This window comes from Monomorium pharaonis, chromosome 6, assembly GCF_013373865.1.
Source record: "Monomorium pharaonis isolate MP-MQ-018 chromosome 6, ASM1337386v2, whole genome shotgun sequence".
Taxonomy (NCBI): domain Eukaryota; kingdom Metazoa; phylum Arthropoda; class Insecta; order Hymenoptera; family Formicidae; genus Monomorium; species Monomorium pharaonis.
The window spans coordinates 19,799,362-19,816,838 of NC_050472.1; the positions used below are offsets into that span (position 1 = coordinate 19,799,362).

A 17,477-nucleotide genomic window follows, 5' to 3' on the forward strand; every position below is an offset into this window, starting at 1 on the left:
GTGAGCTTTTGATGTTGCGTGGTGAAGTAAGTGAAACCAAAGTGTAACTGACCTCAATCGTTTCCCCGATGAGCAAAGTGGGCAAAGAACTTTTCGCTCGAGTTTTTGTCACAGGAACACGTTGTCTCGTATCTAATCGACCGTTTCTTCACGCAACACCCGATATTTAATCGTAATCGAGGCGCTTTCAACGTTGTTATTCCGCTGGGGTCAATTAATATAACAAAAACGGCGATTACGCGAACTACCTTTGCCCTGGAAAAAAAAAAAGGAAAATTGTAGAAACCGAGATAAACATTAACTTTAATGCGCGCGGAAATCTTCGCACAGCGCTGCGGGATGTGTTTCTTCTTCGGGAAGAAAAAAAGGAACAATTCTAACCAAGCGTTATGATGCATTCGTGACGCGAACGAGAATCGACGCGGGAATATACACGGCTGATTGATAAAATCAGCGATATCGATCGAGAGGTTCTCACTTCGGTGCGGCACGTCCGCGGGGATGCCGTCGTCTATGAAATGCACTCGGGTCAGGAACCTCGAATCGCGGATGGACGCGGGGCCAGCTACGAAATGCAGTCGAACGACTCTCGATCTCGCGCGGATCTCTCTATCTCTCTCTCTCTCTCTCCGTTATCGAATCGCCTCTATCCAGATTCAGCGAAATCATCGCCGCGCGGACGCGGCACGGCGATCGGATGACCCGCGGGCACGTACGCCGACGGATTTAAATTGCAAATTGATTTCGCTTCTTTGTAGTCAGCCACCTAGTGCGTACCACCACCTATCTCCGATACGTGACGCGGTAGCTCGACACATGCGTCTCACCCGCTCGGCCGCTAACTCTTCCCGGAATTAGTTCTAATCTCAAACGTGCTGGAGTTCCGACAGGTGTGCCGGGCGATCCAGGCGACATTCTCATTCTCGGAGAGCGATTCTCTACAGCGCACGCGCAGGAGGATGATCGATCATCGTGAGGTTTTGCGCCGATGAGATTAATATTCGCGCCTAAGAAACGCAGACTCATAAATTTGCATAGAATCGTGGAAATTAATTAAGTCTGGAGGCAGCAGCGCCAAGACGCGTAAATCTGTTTACTATTAAAACGTAATTATTCAATGTAAGAAAAAAAAAGAACTTTTTTTTTTTTACTGAAAACAGGAATGCCGCAGGAGATTGTCTTCTTCGCATTAATACATCCAGAAATATCTCGATCTAAAAGAAACACGCGAGAAAATTCCGTGAATAATTAGTGATTCGGAGAAAGGAATTCTTTTTTCGCTTCCTTCTTTCATTAAGTTCTTTATTTTGACTCATTACGTCTCTATACAAGCAGTTTGCTCATATTGTCTCGTTTTAAACAAACACTTCTAATGAAGTATTGATACAGAAGAAAATAACACGAAAGTATTATTATAAGAAACTCCTTTACATTATTGCATATACAATGCAAACATATTTTCGTAAGCAATCTTCTCGATTCATTAAATGATTTACAAGCCGTTGCATAATAAAATTGAAGAACAATCTAATACATTGAATGTGTCGAATAAATATGTAAATTTGTTGCCTCTCGTTGGCTGCGATCGGTGATAAAAACTCTTATTTTTAACAAACTATAATTTCAATTTATCAGTTAATTATAAAAGACCTCAGTCATTTCAAACTAAACAAATCATGTAAGAAGAAGTTGCATAAAATTAAAAATAAGGAAAATTAGATTTATATTTCCAAAATCTATATTTTCTAAATCTATAAATATTAAAATATAACAGACAATCTCACGTAAAAATAATGAATTTGGTCTACTTGATAATACACTAAAAAAAAAGTTGTTAACTTGACTAAATTTTTCAACTTGATTGAATTTCTTGAATTCAACTATTTACGTATTTCAGTGTAAATAGCTAAATTGAAGTTCAAGTATTTTATATATTTAAGTTAAATGCATAAATACTTAAACTTAAGAAATTTAATCAAGTTGAAAATTTAGACAAATTAACATTTTTTCTCAATGTAATGTATACAATTACTATTTACTATACAATTACACAATTATTAATTATTAATTATAATTATGGTAATAAGTGGCAATTCTCGAACTTCTTTAGAACAATAAACACAACTTCCATCAATATTTCTCGAGATGGCTCGATGAACAAGGGCTAAATAAAAAGATTAGAGATAAGACGCACTCATTAAGTATGCTCTAACTTTGAAGAATATCTGCGGAATCAAGATCGAAGAACCGGGTGGTCGGTTTCCTCTGACACTACACGTATCTCTTTTCGCGACCTCCATCCACCTTTTTTCTTCACCCGCGCTTTGATACGGCGACGCGATACGCTTGCATGTATCATCGTTACACGCGATCCCGCATTCTCTTTCTCGTCCGTGCCGCGAGGAAATCCTTAATGCGACGTTCAAAGGGAAGCAGTAAATTACAAAGTAACGAGGCCCGACAAAGGAGGACTCCTTAAGCGCCATTACGGGGTGCACCTCGTTTAACGCGCGCGAAGAGAAAAACAGTGCGCGGAGGTGCAACTAAATTATTTCCCATTCTATTTATAAGGAAATCTTGAGGAGGAGATATTTATAGCGATCGCGCGCGCGCGCGCGCGCTAGCGGTTCATATTTTATATCCCGGTTCGGCTAAATCGGGCCGAATCCTTATTTTAAGACACCGCGGCGCGGCATCTCCTTGCTGAAGCCGCCGATATGGTCGCGTTACGTAACCAACGTTTCAATTTGAATTACTTATCGCGGCGATGCAGCGGCGATAAAACACGTCGCGTCAATCATCAGGATAATAACAGGCGATTATGTAGCAATTAAATCTTTTGCCCGCGCACTTGCACCGCGTAAGCGCTAACCACATTGCAATTCGTCGGCTACATTGTTTGCAGGCGCAATATACCGCAACTGATTTTAATTACAAATTTTAATCGCGTTTCTTGTGCCGCGTGCGCGCGCGGCAACGTCTCTATGCTGCTTCGTTGTGGAAACGTGACGCGTTGTTTCGGACTTTTTGCCACGGACGCATCTACAGAAATAAATATGACGACTGGCCTTAGTAATTATCTTAGTAATGATTATGGTCGATCAACACCTTGAACAAACCCGGATAACTGCAGATATGCTAATGTTATATATTCGTACTTCTTTATTCATATATCCGACATTAGCGCAATGTTTAAATTATGCATAAATTACCGCAACTCATCTTCCAGCCATTAATTATTATGCCGATTTTATTTTCTAACAGCGTCAAGTCTGATTATTTATTACAATTGTAATATATATTTTTTTTTTAACAGTAAGAAAAGCGTGTCCCTTAGCTTTCAATTCTACTCAATAATTAATACGCATTCAAGTTCGTTAACCGTATTGATAAAAAAAATCTTGATTCTGAAATACTACATAAACTCTATCGCGTAGGAATGTTCTTGTATCCAGAATATATTTTAGAGACGTATAAATATTGAAATAAGGTTACACAGCGTTAAACAAATACTACTTGTTCATAGGAAAAAGTTGGTACAGTTTCAACAACAAAAAAAAAAAAAAAAAAAAAAAAAAAAAAAAAAAAAAAAAAGGCATTTAATGTTTCAAATATTATTATCAAGACAATCACATTGTGCCCTTCGGATGGGAGATATTTCCCCAAAATTTAAGATGATCATATTCTTAAAAAATTAAATTTACATTCTTACTTGTCCATAAAACGGTGATTGTCTAACAGAGTTATTATACATTATAGTTATTCCTCAATTCTCTGTACGACGTCGAATGCTCATTACAATCGGACATTTGATGTGCGAATATAGTATACGGACAGGTAACGGAGACGAAAAAAAAAAAAAAATTTTTTCCTCAACACATTAAAATAAGACTAACCGAGAGATATCGATCTTCCAGCACGACCGGCACGCGCAGTCAACGTGTGATTATCCATCGTAAGTGTCGTCTTACCGGGTCTTCGAGCCTAATCTACACGGACGCTTCGCAGAAGTCCATCGCGTAGTATCGCGGCGACCAGCCCGTTTACTGTCGCCTACGACAGATCGTGTCGGTCCTCCCCCCCCCCCACCCCCATTCTGCCCCGCTCGGGTTATCGCAAGCCCGCCTAACGCGGCCTAACAATGAAACCTCGAGAAAAACGATCTTTGTCGGGGGGAAAGGGGAGGAGGAGGGATCCGAAGCGTGGGGGGAGAAGACGGCGAGCACCGATGGGTTTCTTCGCGCGGCGCTTAACGACGATTTCGATCGTTTACGACTTTAATAATTTAGGCGCGGCCCCGCTCGCGAGGCTCGACACGTTTTCGGTCGTAAACCGCGCAACTAAATCCGTATTTATGGGGAAGAGGAGGCCAAGTCCGGCGCGGCCCCCCTTTCCCCGTCACCCCCGCTGCTACCTTTCGTTCTTCCTCCTCCTTTCGTCCTTCCTACGGTCCGTCGCGGCGCGGAACGGAGGGACCATCGACCGGGCGAATCGATCGAAATGAAGGTCCGAGTGGCCGAAGGGGGCCGCGAGCCTCTCGTGCCTTCAACGGCTGATCGATCCGGGGGTTTGTCGCGCGAAAGAAAAAAAAAAAAGAACGCCTCTGGTTTACATTTTTGCGCGCGTACACACTCGCGCGAGGGTGCGCTTAGGGTGCCATTTGCATTCATTAATCAGAGCGCGCGCGGTTCATTAATCAAATTCCGTGGACACAAGTTGCGCAACGCGTCAATCGGCAGCCCCCCCCCCCCGTTCGCCGGCGTCGATGCTCAGGCGTCGAGGTTACGATCGGTCGTTCAATTAACTCGTTGCCCGATGCGATCTGCATTTAGCCGCGATCGATATCGGGGACGCTGCTGGCGCGCCGCTACACGCGATCGATTGATATTAGCGGCCGGTCATTATAATATCGTAAAGCGGCGGGTCGACACGCAAAACGTATACGTCAGATCGCCGGATGGCTAATTACTTCTCAATCCGGTACTTTCTCCGCGAACGCCGAGGCGAACGTATCGGAGCTGCAGCGGCGCGTTTCGGTTTTTAAAGCCGCGAAGTATGCAGATGCGAGATTTAATGGCGAGAGAAGGGAGGAGGGAGAAAAAAGGCGAGCGCGAACAAGTCCACCGGTCGCTTAATCGTGCGGTCGGAATTTTATGATCTCACCGAACTTTACGAGGGCCAGGGTCATAAATTCGTCAATTTAAATTCATCGAGCGGATTATAGATACATAGTCCAGCAATTTTAATAATATTTGCAATTAATAAGAAATTTAAATCGAAATCCACGATAATTTACGGAGATGATATAACTGTACGCTGATTACATGGTTTGTTGGCTAGTGGCGTAGTTCCAGATACAAAATACATAAGTTGCATGAAATGTCAAGCTTTCAGGAATTAGTGCAAAAATTTGCATTTTACATGTCGTCGCATCAATATTCATAACAGAATCGTTACCTAAAAGTGGCAAGTCATCTTGTAAAGATATGCTCATTTTAATCCTATGAAAATAAGACTACAGCCTCGCATTTTAATTGTAAAGAGTACGTAATTGTATACAGTAAACTCGGGTATAATGGCCACAGTTTTTTTTAAATGCAAAAAAAAAAACGCACTTTGATTTCTATTTTTTAACAGCGTTTGATATATTACTTTACTGAAGCCTACACAGAAAAAAAAAGTAATATAGCCAATAACATATGTGATTGCGGGCTGTCAACTACATAAAATACTCCATACAATAATATTTGCTATTAATGCAAGTACAATGTTGATACTGCAATAGCATATATTATTGTATCGAGTATATCTGTAATTGGCAGCCCGCAATAACATATCTTATTGAATATATTACTTTTTTTTCAGTGTAAAGCATTACGTTAATCATCGACGTTAAAAAGAAAATACTTAATAAAAATTTTATATTCACAAAATATTGAAATATAAACATTGGCTATCTTTCACTACTTCTAAGGAAAAGATAACCATAGTATTATAAAACAATTAACCAAACATATTTTATGTACTTAACATTTATGAAATAATAAAAAAACTTATAATTTTATATACATGTTTATTTTTATTGCCACATGTTACCAAATATTTAATTTTAATTTTTAAACATTTTTTATAATAAATATTCATAAGTTTAGCATCTATTTCTCATTGTCAATACTAAAAAAATATTTATGATAATTTAAAATATTACGCGCGCAATTTAATTCTTTTTTTTTTATTTATAAAATATAGACATAAAATATAGACTTATACCAAAAAAAGTCATGGACCATTCGACTCTTATTCAAACTGTACGAGAAAAATGGTCATAGTATTCGTTAAAAAAATAGAAAACAAAATAAAAGCTATAATCACCCATGATAATTTACCTTCGTTATATGTCTAACGTTAATTGTGACAGCTCAACTATAATTTATTCGACGTTATGGCAATTTTTAATGAGCACACATAAAAAACTTTGCAGAAAGCCAAAAGTAAAAATATGATATAATATCTACAATATATTATTATTTGATATATGCACATAAACTACAGTAAATATTGATTATCTTTGAAAATAATTACAAGAACACATTATTTAGCAGTTATTGGAAAAATTATAGCCATTGGTCATCGTACCCTAATTTACCCTATATTGTGTGTGAATTAACAACAAATAGGCAAATTTGAAAGCAAAACAAACCCCTAATGATTAAATATATTAATCAAACTTAACTAAAAAAACGAATATTAAGTTACGTTTAGAGCCTGTCTCTTCACACCGATTTAAACCGTTCGTAACGCAATTGCAAATATGATTTTCGCGATTGTATTATCGTTTTTTGAGTCGATCGATTCAAATTGACTCCCTCACCGAAGGCGCGAAATCTGTTCCACTCGATGGCGCATGCTGGCCAAAGATAGAACCGGTTCTCCTAGGAGAGAAGAGCGAAGGATGCAGAGCCGATAAAATGCCCGTAGCGCGGGGCGAATCTGAAGGCGCGGCCGTTAATGTTCGCGCGGGCGGCGAGTTGTTAAACATTTCGGTGACGCATCGCGGAGTATCTGGAGTTAGCAGCTGCGTGTATAATTAGCCGGACCCCCGAGAGGAAAGGCGAGAAGGGGGACGGCGCGAAGGACCTCCGTGAGATTCACGCCTGACACATTTTACGCGATGTCACGCGACTCTGTCGACGCGCGCGAGGTGCGATCTCTCTCTCTCTCTCTCTCTATATATATATATGTATATTTTTTTTCGCATGGCGCGACTTACCGAGGACACGGACCGTGCAACTCATCTACGCTCCTTCAGTCTCCCTTACGCCCTGCAATAAAAAAAAAAGGATAACATTAGCATGAAATTAGCGTAATGAACAAGTAACGATAGTGAGCGGCATACGCTCCGCATTAATGATGCTTCAACATTACAGACCAATGTTTGTGAATACGTAATTCTCAATACGATAATTTTCGCACTTGATTAATGATGTGTCTTGAGTCGTGGGCTTATTTTCTGTTATTCCTTTATCCTTATTATTTCAGGATTAAAGACAAAAGTCAAGACAAATGTCAAGAGAAAAATGAAGATTGGATAAATCCTCATTTCAAAACACGTGTTGTGTGTGCGTATCCTAAAACGTTCAATTATAAAATAATAATTAATCAAACGGACAATGATGTTTCGCGTTGCGTAAAGGCGTTGCGCCAGCCAGCGATACCCACAATGCGCATCGCGAGACAATGCGCGGCCGAGCGCGAGCCCCGTTTCTAATCGTCCTCTCGCACGATGCACGCAGAGGAAGAAAAAAAAATGCGGCGGGTCTCTTTAGCGGTTCTTTAACCACCCGAAGACGCAACAATGAGCGGCAGAAACAATGCGTCGTCTTAATCAGCATAATTTCCGTCCTCTCGAGAGCGTTCAAGAGAGAGAGGACCGTCAACCGATGCTGGGAGAGAGAAGACGGCGGGGTGCCGCGCGAGGCGCGACTGCAAAAGGGAGGGAGGGGGAGAGGAAGCGTGACGTGCTGTCGGCGCAATTAAAGCGACATTAATTAATTGTTAGCATAACAATGCGGCCGGGTCAGCCGACCCCCGGGCCTTCATAAATTTACACGTCCTTCGCCGCGAGAATCATTTTTTACAGCCGTTAAGAGAACACGTGGAGAAAAGGGCGGGAAGGAGGAGGGAGCGAACGGAGTTTGTGCGGACCTACAGCAACGCAACGAGCCACATCACGGGTCCCCATGGTGTTGTCCATAATAACCATCGATGTCTCTCCCCCGGGCGCGGAAGGTGCCCCCGAGGTTCGACCTCGTTATCCGCCGCGCGTCTCGATCGGGATATTTTTTAAGCTTTACGGCGCGCACCGTCATTCCCGCTCCTTTAGCGCGGAATCGCGAATTCTACCTTTCCAGAAGGCAGGTGCCCACGTGCGCGCTCGAGCATCCCCTCCTCCCTTGCCTTTTCGGGGATTCGTTTTTAAGAAGTCGAGGTTTAAAGTCGCAATAGTTGGAAATCTAAATGCGCAGAGCTCCCTCACTCTCTTCGCGCATTTTTAATTAAGCAGATTAAGCGCGTGAGAAACAATTTAATTATGCGCTTATTATAGATTTTTGAATTATCAAGCACAGAAACTTTGATCGCAAACTCTTCCTGTTGATCGTCTTTGAATGGAATTAATCCCCTCCCAGAATTGACTACACTATTAAAATGCTTTAAAAGATATACTTTTGTTTTTCACATTCTTTTATTTTACAATAAATTATTATTACATATAATTCTTTTTATAACAAAGCATCATCTCTTTACAATTAGAGAACAGATCTTTCTTCAGATTTAAGAGAATATAAATAAATACGTAAATCAAAAATATCACCAATCTAGAAAGCTAGTAATTAATGTCGACATTCAACTGACGATAAGAGAAATGTATGGCGTAAAGCCAGAAAGATGAAAAAAAAAAACGGCTCGCACTTTATGACAGTGCAATAACATTCTTAACATAATTCACAAGCTAGACGGGACCCCTCGGTCTTAATTTTAGATGACGAAGAAATGCGATCTATTTTTCGTGTAATAAATGCGATTTGCTCGGCTGCCAGTTGTTTCGGTTACCGAGGCGGACGGCTATTTCCGACGATACGATACGTTCTTGAAATCCGAAGAAAAAAAAGCTTTGTATAACGACGTTCGAGTATCGGCCTCGTTATTTCTCGCTCCGTTAAAAGAGATATGCGATCGTAACGTGAGACGAGCCGTGGGTGGTTTAGCGCGCGAGTGCCTTTAGACAGTTATTTTTAATGTCCTCTAGCGACCGAAAAGAGGGATGCATCATAATAACTGCTACCGTCTAGATGTTACTGCACGAATCTTCTCGTCCGCGGCAATCCCGCTCCGTTCGCGCAGGGTCTGGTCGATAAAGTGATCGATGGAGTATAGGTCTCTGTGTTAAGACGCGACCGGATGAGTGACGTATCTCTTTATATACCTGACCCTTCGAAACAGCTTTGTATCCGCGTCATGTCGGTGCTCTGGCAAGAATCCATTAACAAGTCTAAAAACACAATTTTGGGACGCAAATGTAATTATAGCTTTACAGCCATTGTAAAAGTCAAAAGTATGGCACCTAATAAATGTTACCGAGCGCTCTCTCTCTCTCTCTCTCTCTCTCTCTCGCTCTCTCTCTCTCTGGAATTGTCATGTCTGCTATTTTGGCGAGTGATATAATGAACGAATTATTGACCGTCCCAAATTGTTTCTACGTGACTACGCGAAATAAACTTGGGGAAAAATTTATAGCCCCCCCAAGATACAACAATCAATGTATGTCGGATTTAATGTGCTTTACGTATACGACGAAAGGATAAGTTTCTTAATTAGCGTCACTGTACAGCGTTGCTAATGCAAACCAGGCGCTTTCGAACTTTGTGACTTAGGCCGACGATATTATCCTTCACGGTCGCGTAATACGTTCGACAAAATTAATTTCCTACATTTACGCGGATGATATCATCGCGGATAATATATGCATCCACCAAACGTCATTAATCGTGTTTTCTTATGAGCGATAATTCATGTCGCATAGTAAAATCGTTGTTATTAACGATCTGGAATACCGTCGCGCGATTAGTGGACGGATGCTTCATTACGGCTGTCGTCAATAAAGTAACATCGCGAATGTGCCGTTGGCTCTCCAGGAAAAAGTCGTGGAAACGGCAGTCTAGTAGCGACGTCTTCATCGTTGTTTTGCGATACCCCCTTTCACATGTTTCGTTCCCTACCTCCCTCCCTCCCTCTCACTCTTCCGCGCTATTAAGCGCTCCAAAAAATCTCCCTTCGGCAATTTCGACCTTGCTTCTATTCGATCTTGTCTCTCTCTCTCTCTCTCTTTTCTTTCTCTTTTTCCGGGCATATTTTACACGCGCGATGTCCTGCATTAGCGTCGCGCGCGCGCGTGTGTGTGCGCGTTGCGTGCGTGTCGGGTGGAGGAAACACAAGTGACGAGCGCGTGGGCGAAACGAGCAACCGAACCGCACACAAAGTGGACGCATCTCGCCTCGCCTCGAATTAATAAACAGCAACGAATGACCGCCCACATCCGCCCCTTTCTCTGGCCGTTCCGCTGATTTCTGCGCGCTGGTAGTCGATCCCGCCGTAAAGGACAGCTTCCTGCCCTCCCCCGCCCCTCCACGGCGGGGGATTTCACCCTTCGCGCCCACCCTCGAATCCACGGGCGATATCGTGGACCGCCCGCGGTGATCCCCGTCGGAGGCTTCTGAATTCCATGCGAATCAACAGGACGGCGATCGTTACCGATCTCTGCTCCGGTGATGGCCCTTCTTCGATTTTGCCAGAAACGTCGTAAACCCGCCGGCCGGAGTCCTCGAAGGAAACGCGGGAACATTTCTTTCCACGTACGACGTTAAAAAAAAAAAAAGAAAAAGAAAACTGCGAACCGAGATGGGTTTTATCGCGTCGTAAGCGATTTTTTTTGGAAAGTGGAACGAGCCTTGTGCATGCCTGGCCGTGAGTTCCGCGAGTTTCCTTTAAAACCGCGCACGCGGAGAAATAATTCCCGGTCCCCCTCATTGACTTCGAAACGGCTTGTCATATATGACAGCGAGAGTAAAAGTCGTCGCCTCTTTAAATACGCCGTATCGGACCAAAAGAGGAAACTTATTACATTTTCAATATAACAAAAGAATAAAAAAAAAATAATGAAACGTATTAAAAAAAAAAAAAAACTTTTCCGGCTTGTAAACGCGCGTGCGACACCGGATGTTATTCTAGATTGGCTGCGCAACGTCAGGGCAAATCAAATCTATCAAATATCTAATAATAAAACACAATTTAATACCGTGACCCTTGATATATTTAAAACACACCGCCTCACTGCGAAACTCAATTTAGAGAGGGAAAAAAAAAATAACACACGCTGCACGGCGAAAGGTTTTACTGCAAATTCAATAACAGTAAACATTCCATTCGTAGAGCAAATTCTCTTTCGATTATATTCGAGGTCCGCGATGACGAGCCGATCGACCCAGATCGATCTCGGCGTGGGGGCTTTCCGCGAAACGGTGAAATCGCGCCGGCGAAATGTTACGTGTTCCCGGCGTTTCTCTATTAGCCGGCGCGCATTTCAACGAAATTCCACCGTCGAAAGGGCTATCGCCCCGAGGCGCTTTCCCTTTGTAGGACACGACGTGGGCGCGCACGCGTGGCGTTGAATAATTAACTTCGGCCAGCGCCGTCGTCGGTAATTATCGCGCGACTCGTTCCCGCCAGGCAGCGGCGCGCCACGACCGATCGTAGATCGTAGAGATGATCGGCGAACGCGATCGAGAGGCGACGAAACGAACATGGGAGAATGGAAAGCGAGGTCTGCTCGAAAATTTAACAGCGTGCATCAGGACAGGTTTATTACAGGTATATTAATAACTGTAAAAATAAAGCTTCCGAAATATTTCGATAAAGCATTCAATTGAAGTCACAAATACCAAATACTTCTCATTCGGTGTGAACACAGCTGCGACGGGGTCAGATTGCATTCGGTCTTGTTGCGCGTGATTAAAATTGATTTCAAAAAAATGTACAAAGGCTCAAAATAAAATTACACTCAACGTGTCTTCGGGGCGTTAAAATAATTAATGAAAGAATAATTAGCCGGAGAACGAGGGAGGGAGCTTTGTTAGCTCGGGATAAATCTGCAAGTTGTTTGCAGAAGCGATTACGACATTAAGGGGGAAGGGGGGGGGGGAATCTTGTTTCCAAAGGTCAAGCGCTAAGCCGTAAGTCAACACTCGGTTTGTCACCATCGGGCGATTCATCTTAAAATCAATTCTTCCACTCGCCATTATTTTTTTCGTGGCGATCAGCCAGCAGGCAGGACCGGCGGCGCGTTTCGTTTTTATCGAAACGCAGGAACGCGAATCGCCGGCGTGTATTACGGCGGGGAAAGAGGAGTAGAGGGGTGAGGAAGGAGGGGAAAGGAGGGAGGGAACAAAAGGCGCGTCTCGAAATAAACGCGTCGGTGGATTCTCGATGCGCGCGGCGGACGCGATACGTCTTCTCCGCCGTGGGGTCCCCCATCATCGCGCGCGTCCGTTTTTTGGCGTTTCGCCAATAAGCGTAAGATGGATCCCACCTCAAACCCGTGCCGCGGTTTCGGCTCATCGAGTTACACATTATTCAAGAAAGCGCGCAGTCCTAAATAATCCCCGGGCAGCGAATAATTTCTCGGCGAAAATCACGGCGCCACGACCTCGCGCGTTTAAGCGCGAAGGCGATTCGTCTCTCCTCCACACCTGGAATTTCCATTTAATTTATACCCATCCCCCTCGCCCTCCCCTATTCCCCGTTCCTCGCGCGAGATTCGGCAATAAACATCGGGGGTCTCTCCCTTACCTCGCTAAAATATTAAATGCCGGGAGGGAGAGAGAGAGAGAGAGAGAGAGAAAGATATACGTGCATTATCGTATATAGTTTACATAAGCGCGATAAAGAGACCCGAGCGTCGGGTTTTATCGACGCACGTCTCATCTCACGCACATTCTCGCGTCGTAAATAATTTCCCGAAATGTCCACCGAATTGTTCGCACGCGCTCGTTACACCAGACGGTCGGAGGGGAAGGCAGAGGGAGAGGAAGAGAGCTGGTCGTCTCTCTCTCTCTCTGTCTCTCTCACTCTCCCCGCTCGGTACTTGAATCCGCGATTCCTCCGACTCGTTCGATCCGTCCCAAGACGATTCGTCTTTTACCTCGACCTTCCACCTTCGCGCACTTTTTCACGACGTTGCGGCGCGGCGGCGTGTTCACGCGCCGAGCCGTGCCGAGCCGAGTCGACCGGCGGCAACGACGGGATTGTGAAATCGCCGTGGAAATAATGACGGGCGTAGATCGTAGACTGGGGCCAATTTGCATCTGTAATTACCGCGGCGCGCCGTTAATAACTAATTAATGAGAGAGCCTTGCCGGTCTGCGAGCCGGGTGACGTAACCGCCAGCCGCCTCCGGGTTCCGAGAGCTGTTAATTGATCGGCGATTAATCAACCGCGTCTCTATCTATTTTTAATCTCTCTTTCCTCCCTCCCACGCGCGCCGTCATTCAATCGCTCTTTCTCGTTCCTTAAATCCTCTACCTCGTCCCATCTGCTGTGATTAGCTGTCCAATTGCGGGGCCCAATTGTAAGGATACCAGAACCGTTGATCGACCGGGGATTCCGAGTGAAGCCGATGATAATAGAGTCCGATAGGCTTTACGTACGTGGCTAAACATGTTTACGCCGCGCAGTTAATTCTATTTTTCTTGAGCAAATGCACGTACACGTTTATGCACGAGTGCGCGCAGTTTACGAGCAATTAAAACATTAAATGGAAGTTGCACACGCTACGTGTGGATGCTCCCGAGTTCGCTCGCGCGTCCACGTTTTCTCACATTTTTCCTCGCGTTAAACCTCGATTAGCGAAATCCAGCAGCGATACCCGTCATTTATATGCTATCGCTAATCTTAATACAAGCGTTTCGCACTTCTCACGATCGCGAATTCAAAGCTCTCTTTGCATACGCAAGAGGCGCTACAATATTCATCGCATCAACACATAACTCCTTAGTGAAGACAAGGTAAGGCTGACTTGTGTAACACCTACTCGGCGCGACATCATCGATTTCCGATCAAACTGATTCTCGCAATGAACTTGAATCGCCGTTAGCACGCGATTCTCGAGCGAACCCCAGAAACGCGGTTCACGAGAATTCACCAGCAGACTCTGGCCGTCCACTCCAAGCCAAACAATCGGCAATTCGCTCGGATCGTTTAATTCACTGTAATTTTACCTCGTTTCTCGCCCAGAGTCTGATTCCGCCGGACGACTCCAGTTACCCATAACGCTGCATCCTTCGCCAGGAAGGACGTCCCTTCGTTCGCGCACTCGTATCGCGAGATCTCGTTTCCGGTATCACACTAGTTTACACTAGTCTTCACTTGAGATTTCGGGAGGGTCCGTGGACCCCGAACATTTGCATAACTCGAGAAGGACCAGCCGACAAGTTGAGACCCAGTGGTCCTACGCGGTAGGAGGGGGGAGGTGGACAAGGGGATGTCTTCACCAAAGGGGAGGCAAACAAACCGGGGATCCAAACGGACTTCCGGAAGTGGCGCTACCGTCGACGACGACGACATACGACGATCGGCGACGGCGACGGCGACGGCGACGACGAGAGGCGTCTCGCGCGACACGCACACGTGGTGGGGACGTCTGCGGCCGCTACTACGGCAGAACTAAGGGGTTGTTTGCCCCGTCGCACGGCTCCGGGGGGTCTCCAACGGCTCCGCCACCCCACCAGCCCCGCTATTTTGCATAGGGCCTGCGCGTGGAAGGCGGCATATACACCGCCACCCACGCTATATCTCTCCCTTTCTCTCCCTCTTTCTCTCTCTTATTTCATCTCAGCACAGTCGCGTCTCCCGTCGCGGACCCTCGTTTCTCGCCCCGCTGGCCGCCCATCCGCCCCTCGCCACCCTACCTCCCCGCCCGCGCACACTACGAGGGGCACACACTTCGATTTGTCGAATCCGCGTTTCGCGGCTCTCTCCTGGCCTCTTCCGCGAACGGAAAAGAGGTTCGATCCCTCGTCCTCCGCTGCCGGCGCCGTCACCCTCTGTTTCAAACCTCTCCGCCCACCCTCCGTCATCGCGTTTCCCTTTGTCCTTCTCTCTCCTTTCTGCCATGTGCTTGCGCGCGCGCTCGCTCCTCTCGCGCCCGCTTTTTATTTATCCCCGTTGCCCCCGACGTTGCGCGGCTTCGTCTCGGTCATTTTCGCCATGAAAGCGAGGTCCAACCTGGAGCAGGGAAATCTTCTATCTCGGCAGCCCGCCCGTGGTACTGTGTCGTAAATTGGATGTTGCGTTATCGTTATTTCTTGCGAAATGCCTGTTGGAAATACTTGCGGGGATGAATATCTGGCGAATATTTGGAAAATATTAAGACGACGAGTGAAGGGCGATAAAAATATGAAAAAAGCAACGATTGCGGACAATTACCGTAGCACAGATATAATCTTTTACAAAATAGATTTTTAAAAATTTTGAAAATCTACAATATACAGATACACAATAGTTTAATACTTTAAATATTGCAGCTTATTTCTACTAACAATTTAACATTGTTAACATTTCCAAGCGTATTATTAATTTTTTCCAATATAGATTAATATATAAATGTCTTTCTGTTTATCCTATCATTAAATGTTGAAGATCCAATATTATCGTACATACTTTTACGATTCATTAGTTACTTCACGACTATAAATTGTGTTTAACATTTCAAATTGAATGCGATTATTATGTCGATTCCAAGTACCGACTTATGAGTTTCTCTCGGATTCGTAGAAATTGCGCGAGTTCATTTGCAGTCAAGAATTAGGTCGATGTGACGAGGCAAACGTGACGAGAATGATGTAAACTAGTAGTTAAAATTATAATAAGAGCGGCGTCCGCTTTTTCCAGCCAGACTTTGTGAAATTGGCCGAGAAGGCAGCCAATTGGCAGATACAAGATATTCGAGTACAATAGCGATTTCAAATAGAAACTACGATAATGATGCGTCGTACATATGGTAAGAGAGGTAAGTAGTAACAAAGTTCTCGCTTAAGATCCACGAAAACTTAATTTTCGCGATTACTTCCAATCATTTCAACAATTAATTATATTTTATTAATTACGATTATGAATTATCATAAATGCAAATTCTTAAATGTTAATCTTGCAAATATTATAATATCGAATAATGTTAATGTTCAAGAATAAGCTGCCTTATAGTTTTATATCTTAAAACTTACACAATAAAATAGCTGTACTCTATAAATTCAACAGAATAAATTGTTATGTAACTCTACGTGAAGTTGTGCTACTGTTGTATGTACAAATGATTAGAGTCAATGTGAAGTCAAGCGCATTAGGTTCCACGATATTCAAATCACTGCAAGTACAGCGAGAAATTTGCATAATTAATTCAGGACGATCGTTTCTTGAGGACAATTGGTGGAATTGGCGCTACCGGAACGCAGGAGCCAATCAACGAGCAACGGTTCCCTTTCCTGGATGAGCAAAGGGTTGCAAAGCATGGGTGGGCGAAAGTTAGTTAACGCCTCTGCGTAATTAAGCAAAGTGAGGCTCGTGGTAGACACCGAGAGCAGGTCCACGCTCCACCCAGCCTCCGGGCGGGGAGGACAAGAATGGTTCAACCCTCTCTGCAGAGAGGGCGACAGGTCGGGCCTCATTGGAGGTGGGTTGGTTAGCGCATGTATAATTAGCGCAAGCAGCGACGGGAGAGTTCCGGGAGGGAGCGAGGGTGGAGGGAGAGGAAGACTGTCCCGGCGGGGGACAGGGTGGAGTCACCCAATCGGCGCATGTGCCAGCATCCCTTGGAGCCAGAGATATAATATATTCATAACGTGCCTGGCTGATGTTTCATCTCCGTTTCGGCGCATCGCTCCTTCGCAAGACTCATTTCCGATTCAATGCCAAGACTGACCGCCAGTTAATCGATCGATGCCGAATTATTACGTTTCGCAGTTGTATCCAGCGGAAAATTGACACCTTTAACGTCTAGATACCGCAAGCTATAACTTATTGGTAAGTTGTAGCATGTAAGTATAATAGAAGAAAAATGAAAGAAAGAAATGATATTTAGGTACATGTACTTTGTGACTGTATTATATTTGTGCTGTCATTGACGGTTGTTCACACATGTCTGTATGCTAGCCAGCTAGCTAAATTCGTAGACGTGATATAATCAGCTGTTTGACTTTGATATCCGTGTGATACATATTCGTCAATATAAATAAAAGTTTATTTATATAAATTATGTAATGCTACATATTTTTTTTTTACTTAATATTTGTAACTAAATTAATAAATAATCAAAATATAATCAATATCGTTATATTTAATAAATAGTTACATTTTTTATTATTATTAAA

The 17,477-nt window shown here is 44.0% G+C and overlaps 1 long non-coding RNA gene across 3 annotated transcripts in view; it reads right to left on the reverse strand.

Annotated features, from left to right (window-relative positions):
* LOC118645979 overlaps window positions 1-17,477 on the reverse strand; it is a 223,271-nt gene that overhangs the window by 141,270 nt on the left and 64,524 nt on the right. For all 3 annotated transcript variants that reach the window (XR_004963610.1, XR_004963609.1, XR_004963608.1), the window contains exon 4: window positions 7,271-7,322. This is a non-coding gene — a long non-coding RNA (uncharacterized LOC118645979). The remainder of the gene's footprint in view (window positions 1-7,270; window positions 7,323-17,477) is intronic.